Source organism: Cavia porcellus, unplaced genomic scaffold, assembly GCF_034190915.1.
Source record: "Cavia porcellus strain 051 isolate PalLab524CR breed Dunkin Hartley unplaced genomic scaffold, mCavPor4.1 scaffold_1, whole genome shotgun sequence".
Classification (NCBI taxonomy): Eukaryota; Metazoa; Chordata; class Mammalia; order Rodentia; family Caviidae; genus Cavia; species Cavia porcellus.
This window is the reverse complement of record NW_026947484.1, coordinates 116,369,956-116,389,091: the sequence shown is the minus strand read 5'-3', so window position 1 is coordinate 116,389,091 and position 19,136 is coordinate 116,369,956. Positions and strand designations below refer to the sequence as shown.

At 39.2% G+C, this 19,136-nt stretch overlaps 1 pseudogene; it reads right to left on the bottom strand.

The window, feature by feature from the left end:
* Positions 1-469: 469 nt before the first annotated feature.
* LOC100726244 (TATA box-binding protein-like 1) lies at positions 470-1,002 on the bottom strand (annotated as a pseudogene).
* Between the last annotated feature and the right edge of the window lie 18,134 nt (positions 1,003-19,136).

Genomic DNA, 19,136 nt, shown 5'->3' with positions numbered 1-19,136 from the left:
CTAAATAGGTTCGATGACTTCTAGCTAGTATTAATTTAATTTATTTTATTTTCCATATTTTATTTGTACATATTCTATTGAAAAGATAACAAGTTCTTTGGTGCTTATATTAAGCATAAATAATGTAAAAGACTAGGTACAAATGGAACACATTAGCTCAAATTGGAAAAATAACGACAACAGTAAATCAATTTAAGACAGTGCACGTTGTGACAGCTCTATTGGGGACATGAGAATTACTGCAAAAATTAACAGATTGTCCTCTTGTAAAAGCAGCAATTTCATGTCATGCAATAAATCCTGAAATAAATCTTAAAATAAAATCCAAAGGGACGGGCGCTTACACTGTAGCCATCAATGAATAAAAGGGTCTATCCCCTCAATGACTGTTGGTCCTGTTTTCCTTTTGAGTCCAATGAGCACCAAGTTTAGAAGGTACTCAGAGATCCTAACCAATTTAAGTGAAGAGTTATAACATTTCTTTCCTGCTTTCAGTCACAGCAGTGGCCACAGCCTTTACACTGGGCTCCATTACTGTGATACTTCCTCTTGGAAAGATCTGTAATGTGTCTTTTAGGGATTTTATCAGATAGCACACAGCAGGATGAAGTTCAGGTTCATAGCTGGCATGTTCTTTGTGAATTCTGGCAAACAAATTTCAAAGGGCATAATGCAAACTACCAAAACGTTAACAACCTTAAAATCTGTAAATATTATCTGGAAACCTAGTTTCTGCAGACTATGGGTTAAAGGTCTGGCACCAAATTTAGCTTCTTCTTCACTCGTTGCTCCAGTGCAAATAATTTTTCCTAAGGACCAGATTGTACCTGTATATCTAGGTTTTCTAAGCTTCACTAATGCTTTTCCAACGTAACACTTAGAAATGACATTTGCTCCCTTCAAAGCAGTCTTCCGCAGGTTCAAATGGCGTGTTGTTCTGAATGTAACACAGGGTGTATTTGTAATTAAAATGTCCAATGCAGCGTGGCTGTCTGCATCCATTGGGGTAGTTTAAACACTTCACTTCCCACTACAAAATTCACAACTCTGGGAAGACCAGGTGGCCACAGAGAACGCAGCAGCAGAAACTGGAGGACGAGGATAAGAATGAGACAAGCCTGCTTCCCAGTCTCTGTGGTCCTCCCACGCGTGCCCGCTACCAGGAGTCCCCCGAGGCTCGGGCTCTGTCTTCCCAGCTTTCTTGTTCCGGGTCCTAGCATTAAGTAATTTAAACATATTTTGTGTGTGTGTGTGGGCGGACAATGGTATTGAGAAAATTAGAGACCACTCTAAAGGGATGACAGAAGACAGCCCTGGGCTTAGGGAACCCTACCCTTCTAGGTATAGCACCGGAAATGCTTTTGCTGGTTATTACACAAAGGAAAGCTCACCCAGGATTTCCTATTCACTCTAAACAAAACTCTGACAGTCTTGTTTGGATATTCATGCTGTGGTAAGGAAACAGGAAGTTACAAAGTGAAACTAAACCAGAGGCAAGAAAAGGAGAAACCAGATCCACAGATCTGAGGCAGAGTCATTGGCCTGAAGATACAGTTTGTTAAGTGTATGGCTTCAGTATATATTATGAAGAGAAAGAAAACGTGAGTAATAAAGGTAATTCTTGGTGGAACAAGCTTGGACATAAATTAAAATCACAATGGACTGTAAATTGAATAAATCACAAACAGTAGCTATAAACAAATCACTGTATTCTAAGCTTATTCTACAGCTCCCAATGCATTCCTGATGAGTGGGAGTAGTTTCTAGAAGAGGAAAGACTGAGTTTCCAAGTGATAGGAAGAATCATATTGGAAAATACTTGACTACAGAACATAAAGTCATATAAAGTTATTAGAAATCAAAATCAAATAAGAGGTTGTGGTTTTTATTGCAAATATTTTCTAAAAACCTTTTTATTTATGGTATTGGGGATCGAACCCAGTCCAGGACTTTTGCACTGGACTATATCACCAGCCTTTTATTTTTTATTATTTTATTTTAGAGAGGGTAAAACAAAACAGAACAAAGTAGATGAGAAGAAAACAATGCAAGTGCCACAGGATTTTAAAGCAAGACAAGAGGAGATCAACAGTGGCTACCATAATGTCTCTTGTTTTCTTTGAAAAGCCCCAGCCTTTTGAAAACTTTGAAAACATTATTATTATTTTTTAAAATTTTGAGACAGGACTCATTTTGTCACTGTGTTGCCCAGACTGGGGTAGAATTTGTGACCCTCCTGCCTCAGTCTCCCAGAGATTGTAGATGTTCACTACCCAGTAAAACTTTGACCAGCATCTTTATCCTACTGTATGATCACTAAAATGGTAGGGAAAAACAAGGGGAAAATAAGCAAGGAAAAGAACTTGAAATTCACAGAGAAGTACATAAAAACGACAGGAAACAGCACACGGAAAAATATCCAACTCTAGCTATTAAATTGAAAATAAAAGAATACACCTAATTAGCTGACATGAACATTTTAAGCATACACATTAAAAACATAAAAAGCTCTAAAAGTTGTAGTGTGGTTAAACAGGCGTGTTTACATTGAGAAGATCTGGTTTGTGTTTATTTTACGAACAATACAAATCTTCAGATTTTTCTGTCTCTTTCTGCACTGGCTACTAGGGAGGAACTCAGCCCTAGAAAATGTACCCAGTACTCCTCCAAATGAAGTACGGCATCATGGTTAAAAGCTCACGTTCTGCAGTTTGAATAGTTGCTCTGTCTTTTCCCAGTTGTGTGAAATTCAATGCATTACTAATTTTTCATGATTCAGTTTTCTTATCTTTAAAACGGATATTGTTAATGTTTACCTCTTTGCTGCAGGAATTAGACAAGATGACAGACTTCGTGCTGATATGCAATAAATATTCAATGAACGCTAGTTGTTACTTTTCTTTTATCTTTTCTCTAATTTTTACTTAAAAATTGTTTAACTGCTTGCTTTTCAAACTGCTTCAAATCCTTTTATTGGAACAAGGTTGCAGGTCAGTCCATCTGTATTGCTTTCTCACATCAGTTTAGAGGCCAGCTCCAGGGGAAACAAGTAATTAGCGAATGGAGTCAGTTGTATATGTCCACAGCAAGGGGAGGGGTGCCTGACTTTCCGTTTTTATTTTTCCCAAGGCTAGGGGCTAAGTGGCCAGCAGCTGTCATGCCCCTTCCTATTGCTTTCCTTTTCTTTCTCCTGCTCCTTCCCCCAAAGGGACTGGGACAACTTTCTTTGGTGTCCTCTCTGGCTATCCAGGGCTGTCCTGCCTGGTTTTCTGGCAGCCACGCTCCATTCCACTCCAACGTGGGTGCAGCTTAATCAGAATGGTGCCCCTTGCCGGTTCCCAGCCCTTCAGACAACTGCTGCCTGTCTGAAGAAGGGAGAGGGCACCCTCGCATAGCTAAGGTCAGAGAGCAGGGCATCTGGACCCGCTGTTATCATCCACAATCGTCACAGTTGGCCTTCCACAAGATTCCCCGAGCACTACACCAATCACAGGGGCCTGCAACTGCTACATACAGAGCACTCTCCAGCCACTTCTCAAACTCCTAGGAGGGCTCCCTGGAGCATAGGACAGCCTCTATCCCCATCCCCCATTCCACCCCAGGTCCTATCAAAGACTCACTTTGGTAGTCCTGTAAACCTGCTCCTGGTTTATCTCTCAGGCAGTATAGGCTCCAGAAGTCCTGTAAGACTACTTAAGATTCTATCCTGAGAAGTGTAGACTGAGCAGTTGATTCACAAAAGCAATAAACACTAGGGACTGCTAGCATTGAAGAACTTCAGAGATCAGCAAGCAACAAAGCTCAGCGGAAAGGACCAGCCCTGGACAGAGCTGAGCTACAGTGTTTGGCACAAGCTGATGCCTGATGGTGGAGATGGGCATTGTCAGTGACAGCAGCTGGCTGTGTCAGCTGTTGGCATCAAGCATTATCCTGTGTCATCTGGTAACATCAGAGCTGCACTTTGCTGATTCAATGATTTCCATCTGTGTTGAGCAAAATCATCCTAGGCTGATTGGCAATACTATCTTAGCCTTAAAAGTCTTATGACCTTTGACATAGTAATTGCATTGCTTTGAATCTACACATGACAAAGCTGAAATAATTTTACATACATAAAGGCTTATGTGCAAAAATTTTTAGTTTTATTCACTTTGTAATTGATAGCTAATAGTTGAAAATAATCTAAATGTTCGTATATTTATTTATTCATTCGTGATTCAGATTCTTAATAAAAAGCTTACAATTTGAGAATCTGGTAAAAATCTTCAGAAACTCAGTACTATATTATATTTTCAAATAACTTTGAGGATATTCATTCAGCAAACAAAACTGTCTCTCTCCTAGGGAGGAGGAGGGTACCTGTCAAATTACCAAGGTTAGAAAGATTTAGTGGGGCTGTATGTTAAGTGATTCCAAACAGAAATAAAGAGGCCTAAATGTTCTTTTAAAGAGAAATGGTTAAATTATTCAGTCAAGAAAATTTTATGCAGCCATTAAAATGTTTTTGGAAATTATATGATAGCATGATATATGCATTCGATATAATGCCAAGTGAAAAAGCAATCTGCTTACTTGTGTCTAAATGATTACAATAACCTAAGACAACTGCAAAGGAAAGGACTGAAAGGGAAATTACGCTAAAAATAGACTGGGTACAGAAACAATGGTTTTTAAGTTGTCTTTTCTCCATGTTTTTCTCAAACTCCCCATTTTCTTTAATAATGAGTCTCCTCGCCCACACACAGTGCCACTCACGGCTCTTGTCTGTAACACATAAACACTCCCATGCAACAAAGGCCAGCTCAGTCAAACTGTTTTCTTTGGGCAGAACGTCATGGTCCTTTCACGAGGAATGCAGTCGGGACAGGGAGGTTTAGCACCAGGGACCGCTTAGCACCACCGTTTAGTACAGCTTTCAGTTGATGGAGTGGAGCAGAGTGAGAGAGTGAGAGAAAGCAGAGCACCTGTGAGAGACAGATGGGAGACGGGAAGCAGTCTCCATACCAGTCACAGAAGTTACAGAAATTCCACCATCCAGGCAATCGAATTCCAGAGCAGCGTTTGCTGCCTGACCCGGCAAAACTCCCATAAGTTTTGTCTCTTAAAAGAAAAAAAGCTCCAAGCAAAATAGATTTTGTGGGTATTTGTGTTTTAGTGTTATTTATTTTTAACCTACAGTTATCAAATTAAAGCTGTTTTAGATCCCTAAGGTAAGATTATATACTTTTAGTTTTTATGGTACTTTGTTTTTTTTCTGATTATGATGTGTAAAGAAAGAAAGAAAATTCTCTACTAATCCTAAAATGTAGAGAGTGGTCAAACTTAAGATTTATGATATAAAATCTCTCTTTCTGTCTCTGAGATAGATAGAGCTGCCATTCCTCGAGTGCTTATGAAGTGCTTGGAAGATTTTACATGTGTTAATCCACTTTTTTCTCAGAATGATCTTCTGAGGTAAATGCGGTAAATATCTGGTGAAGTTAAATTTCTTGAAAAAACCCACGCAACTTGGAAAAGCCAGGATGTATGAGCCCAGAGAGTAAGGCTTAAGCTCTCCTCTACCTGACATCAATATATTTATAAATAAATATTGTAGTGAAATTATACTGCACCTAATGTTTGTAACCTGCGTTCCCCACAACATGTCTGAAAATCATTACAATTCAATAAATATCAACCTACTTCATATTTTAGTGTTTGCATTGTATTTTGTTATATGGGTAATGCATTTAACCATAATCTGTGGTTAGATTTTTTTTTTAAGTTTTCAGTATTGTAAACAGTATTCAGTATTGCACATCTTTACATGAAAATGTGAACTTGAGAAGTTATTTTGTTAGACTAAATTCTCAGAGGAGAAGTGCCCAGGTGAAAGTGAACATTTTCAAGTCTGTTATCAACAAGTCTCAAGAAAAGCTGTGCCTGATTATTTTTTCCCCAGTTGCGGAGTGATTTTCTCTATATTTTGGTGTTTGCCCAACCTTCCCTGATAGCTGGAAGAAATTCATTCTATGCAGCAGTGCTCAATACGCACACAAATGCACACACAGAGTTCACAGAAAGTTTATATTCTCCCAACCAGACGCCGTGAACTTTTGCTGATCTCTCTTGTTTTCCTTTTCAAAAACATTTTAAAATACTAGATCTAGTCCACTAAGCCAATTTCATGATTCAGAAAATGCTTGGATAGTATTTGCTTAAAAATTTGCCTGATAATTTGAGATAATGACAAATTATTATTTCATTCTTATTTAATTTCTAGAGAGGCTGAATGTTTTGGAAAAAAATGTTTTGGGAAAGAATAAACTGAAGTCCATGATTTTTTAAAATTCAACATACATCAAGGTTTTTTTCCTTTGTTTGTTGGTTTTTAAAGAATCATAAATTACTCGCTGGACCAAATAATCTCTAACGATCAGGCCTAAGCATCAAAATTCATTAACAAGGCTGGGAACAGCTGCTGCAGGTAATCTTAGTAAACTGGAGATTTGTGACAGTGTTGTTCATGACATACTTAGTTTTGTTTTTTTAGACAGGGTCTTGCTATGCAGTTGAGGGGCTGAGCTACAACTCCTGATGTAGCCCAGGTTGGCCTCAAACTCATGCCAATCCTCCTGCCTCAGTTTCTTGAGTGCTAGGATAACAGGCATGCGCCACCACACCAAACTGTAGATTCTTACTTTAAAAACTTGGTATGATGTCCCTTTGGATGTGACATTTATTTCAAAATCTATTTGAAAAGTATTTAAGTCAATAAATATAGTGAATGTTCCAAAATGTTCTATTGTACTGTAAGAGTTCTGATTGTTAAGCACATGTTGCTTCTGAGGGTTGCTCTTTATATTTAAGCCTCTGATATTTTTTGTGAGTTTACTATGTACATGGCACAATGACTGATCTGTAGGGTTAGAATAGAAGCCAGAAGCTCACTGTGTCATAGACACCTAATTTATATATGCAAATAACTGATTGTAATACACCAGGAAGAACATAGTCATTTCATAATTAAACGATTTAGAAAAAAAAAGACCATTTAAAACCTAGTTTCTGCTGTCCTCACAATATGGCTCATGTATGATCACTTTTATTATTTATACACATGCAATAAAAATTCTGGAAACTCTTTTAGCTAGATTTGAATAGACTATGTTTGCCCTTTAGATACCACATATGTAAAAATATCATAATCACCTGAAGGTTATATCAGGATTAAGCATAAGATTAGACAAGGGGCTTGTAAACTGTTGGCTGCCTAAGTCGCAGTTCCTAAAATCCAGTGTTTATTTGTGTCTTTTTTAGTGATGAAATATGGCAAATTCATTGGATGGGAAGTAGTTGAGACTCTCGTGGATAAAAATTACATTGTGAGCTGCTCAGTATTTCAGAGGTCTGTTAGTTCTAGCAGCCCACTGGACATCCCTTCCAAGTGGTCCTCTGGAACCCCGAGTTTACCATATTTGCCCAACAAAGATCTTAGCTCCTTCCTGCTCCTCCCAAAGCTTTGTGGTGCAGTGGACAATCTGATTTGCAGTAAGATAGAGGTCTTTGCATCACTGTGGCTGTTTCCTCAGAGAAGCACATCACTGGTCCACTCAAACCAGTCTGGGAGAGCCTGGTGGAAGGTGGATGGAGCTGGGGCAGTGATTTGTGTGCTGAGTGCTAGCCACTGAGCGTTCAGTTCTGAAAGTTCAAGGAGGCTAGCTGAGAACAGGCTACTCCTCCTTCCCTCTTCTGTGTTGTGCAGGGACAGGAGGGACAGTCACAGAAGACTGAGATCATAGCCTCTGTCACATTTCTGTCCTGGAGAAGTAAAGATAGCAGAGGTACAAATATGTAGCAGGTGTCATCCCACGGTCCAGCAGAGGTGACAGATGTTAATGAGTTCTAGAAGGTCTTGATATATTGATGCATGACACTTGGCTAAGACAAACTGGGTGGACCATTTCTGCCTTACGATGCATTTGTCTCTAATTTGCTATTGGCCATACCTAGGAATCCCCAAGGCTCCAGGTTTCTCTGTTGCTGGTGCTGCCTTCAAAGTGTGCTGGAGTATGAAAGGCTTTGACCTTGAGTGAGTTACCCAACCTTTCAGGCCTTCATCAAAACCCTCTGTAAAATCATCTATAGCACCTGCATTATATCTTATGGGAAGTGCCAGCACAGGGCAGGGCTAGGAGCACATAATTAATGAACAACAGCCCATTAGAAGGAGCCGCCGGTGATGTATGATGAGAAACCCTAACATGAGGTGCAGCATGACCCTGGCAGAGACATGGGCGAATGCTTGTGGGTCTAGTTAGACAATGCATCAGTCATTCAGTTCTCATCTGTCCCCCCTCCAGTGTCATTTATTGATGGACAGGGGACTGTCAGTCACTCAGAGAAAGAACTGGAAGTCCAACCGTCTGGGAGCTTTGCAGCTCAGCTTATTGGACAATAGATTTTCCTTGTGTGTATGTTCACCAAGGAACAATGATCAAGTCACCAAACTCAGATTTTTATTTTTCAGAGCCAGGACGTGGAAAACAAGGAGAGCAACGCATCCTGTTGGGTCACATCCTGTTCACGATGCCAGGAAGTGGGGCAGCAGCTCAAGACGGTTAGAAAAACATGACGTTAGGAGGCGTTTGCACGCTATATGTGAATGTGTATTTCAGTTTTTGATTCCTAAAGACACTATGAGTCATCCTGGTTTTGGAAATCATTATTTTATCACATAAAACTGGCTAAAAGCCAAGTCTTTATCTGACTGTGCTAACCCTCATCCCATAGTCTAATAAACAGCTCACCCTATTGACCACCTGCAGAGGGTTCCTTCCAGGAATAGGAACGCAATGTTGGAAATTTCTGTGACAGTCCCAGGGAGTATGAGATTGTAGATGTTGTCCAGAAATAGGGATGTTGCTGTTTTGCTCAAGGGGAAGAGAGGAATGTGTCAGTTGTGAGCATGCAACACTGCTCAGGGTGCAGATTCCTTTATTTTGTCAGCTACCTCATCTGACCAAAGAGCTCTGGGTCTCAAGAATGGCCCGAAGGGCCTTCTTGCCTTCCCTTCACCTTCACTGCTTTCATTGTTTCCTCTTTCTCCTTTCCTCCCTCCCTCCTTTCCTCCTTTGTGTCAGGCATAGCCCACCCTGCTGTCCACGGCAGTGAGTTGAAGGAGAAAGGGGTCATTTCCTTTCTGTCATTGTTTGGGGTTTTAGTTTGATAAGTTGCATCTCCGAAGAAGCTGGTTGTAGAACCGCCCCCCATCCCAATTCTGAACTCGCTAGGAACTCAGGACTGCCAGGCTTGTAAGAGAAGTCAAGCATTCAGAGTTTAGACTGCTGAAGTCCCACGAATTGGTCTTTAAAGTTTAAAAGTCATGTTCTTGGCAATTCGTACTCAACGGTTTTATGACTTTTTAAAATTGGCTTCTTGTAATCTGTGGTAAGTATATATGCTGAGAATGTGTCCCAGTGACTAGGAAATTGTCTCAAGATCATTTATGCATTACAGGACTGGGCAGGAGGAAAGACTGAAGTAGATAGGTGTCATCAAGACTTCACCTGTCATCTACTGATTGCAGATTTTAACATTTAGAAAAGGCAAGTTAAAAAGGCCTCTAGTCTTTGTGTAAGTAGTAGCCTTTTTAACTCTAAAATTTTTAAGTAATTGAAGTCCAACACAAATATTATATAAAATTTTATCCCCAATTAAATTTTATTGCCAGTTGCAATGGCACACACCTGTAATTCCAGCACCTTGGGAGACTGAGGAAGGAGGCTTGCAAGTTTGAGTCCCATGTGAACAACCTAGTGAGACCTTGCATGAAAACAAAAACAAAAGCAAAACTGATTTAAAAAAAAAAAAAAAAGGCCTGGAGATGTAGCTCAGTGTGAAGCACTGAAAAAATGTGTTTTTATTTGTCCACATTTCTTCCTAGTTCTCATGGCATGCAATTTTTACCTGATTACAGTAATATTATTAATATTTTATATTTTTCCTACATTTATGTATAAGACATGTTTTTTAAATGGCAGTGACACTAACTTTGTTATTAATGAACCAAGCAGCATAACGATCACAGGAAGTATGTTTTTTCTTTCTGGCTTTGCCTTTAAAGTTTTCAATGTTTTTTAGCATTTCAGTTTATACTATGAAAAATTGGAGCTCACAAACAGATACCTTACAGATATCCTGCTGGAAAATTAATGGATGTGATTTTAGAATCTTCAACACAGAAAGATGTAATTTCTAATGCTGCAATACTCAGAAAAGGGGTCTTTCTCTTGTTTCCCTGTTTTCTTTTCTTTTTCTTTACACTATTCCCTCTAGTTCCTTCCTTGAATTCGGGTAAATTTAGAAGCAAAGACCCTTGATCCTCCCCTTGAATCTCCATTGTATCTGTGGGAGGCAGGCAGTGGGTAAACACCTGAGTTGCATTTCATGTCCTCCTGGGATCTGAGCTGGGAGACACCTTACCCCACTGAGCGGAGGAGGAGCCCAAGCGGCTGCTGGCAGTGCCTTGCTCGAGGCTGTACAGTTAGTGGGGTTACTGTCCCCACCCAGACCTTTGCAATTAGATCTTTCTAATTGCAGGTCTAGCTCTTTTGCAACAATTGCACTACCTTTCAATGCAGATTCTAGGATAGAAATGATGGTGAAAGGTGACAGGTTATAGACTAGACTGTTGATTCATTGAATGATATGCTCTCTTGTATTTTTTCTTTTGTTTTTGAAGCTTGAATTTAATGTAACTGATTCTGCAAGCTAGGAACATCCATTATTGTACACCACTGGCCAGAGAATATGATTTTATGTAACAGGAAAAGGTATTTCAGAAATTTAAACTGGAGGAAAATAACTCAGCAAATTTCCAAACTTCCGGATGTCTGTGTTCCTTTTTTTTTTTTGGTAAACTTTTGGGTTGCTACCATTTAGAGTGGAGGCTAAGAATAGCTTCTTTTATAGAGCAACATCATATGCTTTTCCATGGAACAAGCTATTTTTAGAAATAATGAAGTGATATGAGTAATGATTGTTTGGCAATATGATTCTTACAATGATCTCTGAGCCCTTCTTTAGAAGGCTTGTGAACTGATTCTTTTTATGCAACTTTTGTGTTTTGATTCATGAAACCTCCATTAATTAAAAAAAAAAACCCTAGACATATGTAGAGGGCTTTAACAATTCCTTTTACTTCCTGTCCAATGACTTACAATTTTAATACACCAAGTTGGACAAATGCAAAGGAACCAAAATATGGAGAGATGGGGAGAGTTGGGAGGATAAAGGGAAATAAAAATAATTAAGATGTGCTATGGACATGTGCTCCCTATGATTAATGCAGTCATTATATACTGCAAGCGTGTGCTAATAAAAATAAAAAATAAATTGTGGAGCATTGGGTATTATATACTATTTGCTACAAGACAGAAGAAAAATTAGCATTTGTTGAAAGAGAAGGAGGAGATAGAGTTTTACAGCAGATTTTTAAGAATATCATTTAAGTGGACAACTTACCATTTAAGAATTTTAAGAGTAAAAGAAGAAAAAGAGTATAAAAGAATAACCACAATAAAAATAGAAAACCATAAACCAAAAGCACAATATGGCATACTCATCTGTTGCCCTCGAAGCAGGAAGTAGGCTCAGTGACTTATATTTGAAATCTATGAAATGAGAGGATTGGTGAATGAGATGATACCAGGAAGAGAGAATGGACCATTTTCATTATGACGTTTAAATTCATAATTATTTGCTTTTAGTTTTAGTATAGTGTTCTTTAGATTCAGAAGTTTAGTTATCTCACTTAAATATAGCCACAGTCGATCCCCTACTCTCTTTTGAAGTATTCAAGTGGCTAACAAAAATAGCAAAAGTGACTAAAATGTAGAGTTCTAGACCTGGAGAGTCATGGCTTCCTAGAATTATATAGATGAATGGCAGACACATTTTAGGGATGATTGCTGAGGCAGGTGAATCGCCCCCTCATGCGAGATTCTATCACTCTGTGACTATTTCCTCTTCTGCATCTGGTAAGGTTCCTGTAGGAGATGACTTTCCAGCCACCCAGAGAAATTTTGACCAAAAATAATTTTCAGAACAAAACTTAGTGTCAGATATTTTCCTCTCTGAGGGAGAATGGGTTGATCTCTAAAACAAATTTTAAGAAAGAAGAAAGAAAAGCAAGATATTAAGCAGAATTACTGTTATTTCCATTGGAGAAGTAACCAGTATCTTGACAAAAAGTTAAATATCAGCTACCATCCACCACTTACAGACAGAGTCATAACTTTGCTGACACCAAATCTGAGCAGCTTATGCAGTTCAGAATTGAGTATGTGTTTTTCTTTAAATATATTTGTATAAACAATGTACAATTTTGGTTCAGGATTTCATCTTGTGTTGGTAGGAGTGATAATTTCATCAAAATTCTAACAAGCTGAAATTTATAAGTTTAGAAAGAAATAAAAATGCTTTGAATTGAGTCACATGTCTTGTGAAAATTTAAAAAAAACCCTTCTAAACCATTCATAGAATGTTCTAAATATGAAGGAAGAAATATTTACAGTCACCAAATGGACCAGTTGTTTACCTGGGATGTCCATGTTTCTACAACTCAGATCCTGGATGGCTCTGAATCTGAAAGGATTATAGATGAGTTCTGGGAAATGGCTCTACAATGAGCTTCATTTGTCTCCATGTTAAGAGGAGTAGCTTTAGTTAAGTGTTAAAAATCTAGGGCTGGGGATTTAGCTCAGTGGCGTAAGTGCCTGCTTTGTAAGCACTTGGTTGTGAGTTTGATCCCCGGTACTGATGAAAAAAAAAAAAGTGTTAGAAATCTGTGACTGCTAATTCAGTCTTAGAAGTTCAGTCATTTTGGATTCATGTAATAATGCTATTGATTTGGAAGAAAGATGGTGCCATGGGGTTGGACCGGTACTCAGGCCACTGCGGTTAAAATATATTATCTTCTGATGCAATGACTGATCCCTTCCCAAGTAGAATAATCATACAACAACAAATGTTTTGAAGGAGAAGGGATTCAAGACATGCAATAGAAGTTTCCATGCTTTCAAAAGATCTGCTTTTGTTCAAACAAATTCTCATAGAAAAATAAGAGTTATTTTTTATGAGAATTATTGCTTATACCTGGGAAAAATTAAAGCTGATAAGTAGCTATAAATTTATAAACTCCGGTATGCAACAGTTTGCTCCATTTTTCAAATACAACTTTGTGAGTTATAACTTAATATAATAATATGCTCATTCACTGTAACTTCTTTGATGATTTTTAACAGTATATTTATATTTGTCATCATTGCTACAATTCCAAAGTTGGAATGCTTCCATTACCTTCCAAAAAGTTCCTAGCTCCTGCCCTCTGCTCCTATTTCCCGTCTCCATAGTTTTCTAGAAATTTTATGCAAGTGGAATCTAGCAATGTGTAATTTTCTATGTCTGGCATCTTTTACTCACATAATATTTTGGGTTTATGAAAGCCGTATGTTTTGTAATTTGTTCCTTTCTGTTGCTGAGTGGTATTTTACTGGAAGGATAGGCTCTGTTAGGTTTATTCATTAACTAGTGGATGGACATTTAGCTTCTAGCTTTGGGTTATTATAAATAATGCTGCTATGAACATTTGCATACTTTTTATGAGGATGTATGTTTTAATTTCTCCTGGGTAGGTACCTGGTATAGAACTGTTTATTCATGTGAGAAACTGAAAATACTTTCCAAAGTTGGCCTACCTACCTACCTGTTGACCCTGCGTGGTAATTGTCTATATTCTCCTGGGGGACAAATTGTAGCTCCAGGGAATTTTGGTGAGTCTAGCACACTAAGCTTTTTTATCTAAAGCTTTGTCACTTCGCTTTCAGTTTCCTGGAAAAGATTTCCTGCCTCACTGCTCCTTGAAAACACTTTTCCTGCTTGTCCTCGGAAGTCTATTGTTCTAGGGTTGACATTTGTTCACTTTGCCAACATTCCTGGTTGATATAACAGATCAGAGATGATCCAAAGAGCATTAGTAGAGTTTAAAATTTCACCAGATTACCCTGTTGTGGAGCTGAGATATCCACGTTACTGTACGAGAAAATACTTCTTTACATTTCTAGAGAATTCACTTTTTCCAGTTGTATAGTGTATCTAGAGTTTCCCCAGTAACAGATGGTTCCTCTTTCACATCCTCCCCATTAGCCACAAAGCTCTAGCCACAAAGGCAAGGGCTTGTGTTTGGACAGTTAGTGTTGAAGTCTGTGTGATTTCACTTCTGGTGATAAATGTCATGTGTGAACTCTGGGACGGCCGGCATCCAAAGTAAACGGTAATTGTTGTTGAAGGCTGCCTGGGTGGTGCACTGGCTGCTCTTCAGCTCCAGCCAAGCTGCTGGCAGGCGGCTCCGATTCCCCAGGGTACTTGGGAAGGCTGGCCACAGTTCTGGAGAAGCGCTCATTCCCCTGATCTCCTTCAGCTCAGACCTTAGAACTCCGTGCCTTCCACTGGGGACCAGGGGTCAGGAGCACACCCAATCCCCTCCCTGCATCAGGGTGACAGCAACAGACTCCTCAGGGTCCTGAGTGCGGTCTCCGGTAGAGTCTCCTGGTAACCCAGCCAGGCTGTGATCACTGATCAGTGGAACTGATTCTCTACAATGTGCTGGAGGAAGGAAGGCTTAGGAGGTACTCCAGGCGGCTGTCTAATAGCACCTTGCTCACTTATTCTCCGGACCATTGCTTTGGACTGTTCTTCTGCCTGGAATGCCTTACCCCATTCTCTTCCGTTCACCTGATGAAATCTCTACTTACTTTCTGATGCTGAAGGGAACTTCCATTTCCTGTGGGAAGTGACTGCTTCCCTTCCCTAACCTTGTATTCCCATAGCCCTATGTCCCTAGCTCCGCTATAATACTTACCACATTGTGTTATAATGGGTTGTGTCATGGTTTATGTCTGTAGCCCCCAGGCCTCACGAGTTTGAATTGTGCATTTGTTATTGGTTCATTGTCTAGTGCTTGGATTGATGGTGTCAGTGCTCCACTCACATAGGGATGGAGCCAGGATGTGACATAATGGCAGGAAGAAGATGTGTCTTGCTCTTTGCTGGTTCCTGCTTGCTGTTGGCAGCCGCCATGAGCTGCAGCCCAGCCATGCCCGCCTGCCTTGGAGCCAACTGAGTGTAGCCTGAAACCCCCCAAAACTGTAAGAAATAAACCTTTCCTTTCCCAACTTGTGCTTCAGGTATTTTGTCTCAGCAACGAGTAAAAAGTAACTAAGGCTGTTTACCTGTATGAATGCAAGAACTTTTTTTGTGTGTGTCTTTTTGTGAGACAGCGTCTCACTGTGCAGTTTGGCTGGCCTTGAGCTCACTTTGTAACCCAGGTTGGTCTCGAACTGGAACTCGCAATAATCCTCCTCCTTCAGCCTTCCAAATACTGGGATTACAGACGTGCACCACCACACCCGTCTCTTTAACCTTGAGATCTAGGATGTCATGTATTAATGACAATTATGATTATGATAATATTTTATTATTTATTGTATGCTTAGCAGGTGCAAGGAGCTCCACATACATTATATATCCACCTCTACCCCAAGTCTAAAGGTAACCATTGGTGTTTTGAACAAGCTGAGAGATGTAGGGAGGGTCTGTAACTTGTTTAATGCCCCATAGCTAGTAAGAATGCAGCTAAGATTTGAATCCATGTATGTGTAGCCAAAGGTCAGTGTTTTAACTGATTAATCTATTCTGCTTTTACAGATTTGTTTAAAAGAATTTTTTATTAGTGCATGTTTTCAATACACAATGATTACATTGACTGTGGGGAATTCATATGTGTACTACACATCTTCATTCTTTTTTCATGCCCCCCATCCCTTACTGCTCCTTTCTACTCTTAGTCTCCTTCCCAAAAACTCTATTTCCATTTTTTTTCTTTTTTTTTCTCTCCCCTTTCCCTTTCCTATCTGAAAAAGATCTCCCTTCTTCCTATTATAGGTTTCTTATTTTGCTCTTTATTTATACTTTGGGCTTCTCATGTAAGACAAATCATGCAATATTTAAGCTTGTGTACCTGCTTATCACACTTAACATTATGATTATCTATCAAGGTGTATCCATTTATCTAGGATTTCCTCAAATTTATCATCTTTATGGCAAAGTATTATTCCATTCTGTATAAATACCTCATTTTCTTTATTCACTCACCTATTCATGTAGAGGCCATTTCCAAGATTTAGTTATTGTAAATTGTACTGCTATAATAATGAGTGTGATGTAATACGATGATTTTAATTCTTTTGGGAAGATACCTCGAAGAGGAATAGCTTAGTCAAGTGGAATTTTTTTTTTCCATAGAAATCGGTATAAATACTCCTCAAAGATAAATACAGATTTGTTTTGGCTGATTGCTTGCGCTTTCAGGAGATGCCCTTCCATCTGAGTGTGCCCTCTGGTGTAGGGTGTTTCATTCTTTAGGCCCTGCAACACATGACCGCCTCTGACCCAGCTTCCTTATTTACATATGGCGTCTCGCTTTTCCTCTGGGGAGGTCAGAGAGATCAAAAGGCTCTGCTGACGGGAAGAGGCTCCTCATCTGCTCAGAAATATACGCGTCTTAATGTCAAGTCAGCATCATACAGTGACAACTCATGGTTTATCATTAAACCCTATAACTGGTGACAGCAGATGGGCAAACTGGCTGTTTTTGGTACATTAACAACTCATATGTGATCTTTCCCTGGCCTCCTTGTGTGTTTCTCAGTGTAGAGCTCAGAAGGGCTGCGCGTAGGGACTATGTGGTAGATGTATAGGCCCTAATTTATACCCTCTTGATGTCACTGAAGTACAGAGACAAATCACAAAAGGGTACACCTAAAAGGAGAAAAGCAAGTCGATGCCACTAATGAAATTTATCTCATTTTTCCTAGACCACTTCCTCCGACCCTTGACAGAGCACAGAGAAATTAATATTTACTTGTTGAAATAAATTACGTTACATTATAAATGCCTTGCATCTCCATGAGACCTAACAAACTTATCAAAGCTTTTTATAGCTAGTGTTTCTAATCCTTTCTGTGACTTTCCAGAGTCACAGAACTTATCTAGGACAGAACTAAGTCCTTGCTGACAAAGGACACAATGCTTGACCTAACTCTATTTTGCTTTTCTCTGACCTATTCTTTTGTGAGTTATTCTTTCATTCAGTTTATTTTCAATTCCATGATCACAGGTATGGTAGACAAGTGTCTTGTGTCGGAAACTGAAACTGAGCAGTGGCAATTTTCTTGGCACCAGGAAGATTCCACACAGTTCATCCCAGGATAATGACCAGCCAGACTACAGCCCAACCAAAATCAATAGCTATGTGAATTCTCTTGTCTCTTGCCTTCATTCCTCTTCTGTGTAACCCCAAAACAATTGCTAACACCTCAAAGTCAGATCTTAGACCACTGGACCGACCACTCTGTCCTCCCTGGGGTAGTCACAGTGAGAATAAATTTCTTTGCTGTTTCTAACATCGTCCTCTGGTCTGTTGGGAGAAGTCATGGGCCTGGACTGTTGGAAGCCCCGGAGCCAAGCTGTGTTAGTCAGCATTTCATCTTGTGACTAGAATAGCTCAGAAATCCAATTTAAAGGAGGGAAGGTTTATTTTGATTCATGGTTTCAGTCTATGGTTAGCTGGCTACAAGGCAGAAACATCAAGAAGTGTGTGGAAGAGGAAGTTGTTCACTTCCTAGGGTCCAGGAAGCAGGGAGGAAGATAAAACCTCCAGAAAGAAGGAAATGGGGTCAAGAATGCACCTTACTGACTTACAACCCCATGATCCACCAGCTCCGCCTCCTGAAACACATTCAGCTAAGAACTCATGAACAGGTTAATCTGCTGATGAAGTCATTCCCACCCGTAAACATGTGAGCTTTGAAGACATATTGTTTGATTCTAACCAAAGAGCAAATCTTCAGCCAGAACTCCAGTAACATGGTGAATTTGAATCCAATGCTTATAAAATATATTATGTGTAATATAGATGAACAAAAATCCATAATTCCATTATCTACAGATAATCATTTTAAAAATTAGATGATTATCTTTTTATTATATGGTATGAATGGGAATGAATAGATCTATGTAAGTATGTGTGTAAATGTGCACATGTATACACACATAAATGTATGGATACATAGAAAAGTGTAAGTGTTCACATTGCTGTCCGTCTCCTTTTACTCTATGTTGGATATCCTGCTTCACAAGCATAGGCACAAAACATTTTCATTTCTTTAACGTTTAAACAGTATGACTTAGAATACTCACCAGCCCAGCCTGACAGGAAGCCAAGTCTTCCCCTGGGATTCCCCAGTCCCTGCTAGGAATAGACACAAAATCTTTACGTATTCCTCAACCTCCTGCTCAAATGCTGGCTGCACTCCATCTGCCTGCCCACTTATGATGTCTAAAAGATAGATCAGAAAGGAAAATACAAACAGGCAGTCTGTTTTGCACAGAGTGTAAACACTTGGGTCAGGAATCTTCTTGTGTTTCCCATTGCTCCAAATAATATTGCATAGCAGGTGTTCAATAACCATGCTAAGTGAATGCATGAATTCAAACCTTCACATGTCCAGGCAATGAGACTTTACTGAATATTTTTTGTGTGCTTGTTCTGTGCTGGATATCAATACTGCATGTATAAACAAACAAACAAAAATCCCTTCACCTATGGTGGATACAATTTAAAGATAAACATCTTTTGAAAACAGTTAGTTTCTTAGCACACCAGGTATTTAAGTAGACACCAGAAGACTATTGACCAAGGGTGTGGAAGACATTCCTGGTTTGGGAGGGGTATCCAACTAAGTGACCACTAGTTTTGATGGAAATTTTGTTTGGATGCAAAATTGAATACATTTTAGCTTATCTTTTCTGACTTATTAGTCATAATGACTAAAGGGATCACAGAAGGACTTAGGATGTCAGTTACAAATGAAAAACAAATGCTTTTATTGGATCCAAATATTTGCTGATAACAAATGATATTTCTTGAGAAGTTTGCAAGTTCCACAAGCTATTAATAAACATTTTTTGAGAAAGCCCAAAGGTCTCGATTTTGATTATTGGGAAATTTGAGTTCAACACTTTATAATAATTTC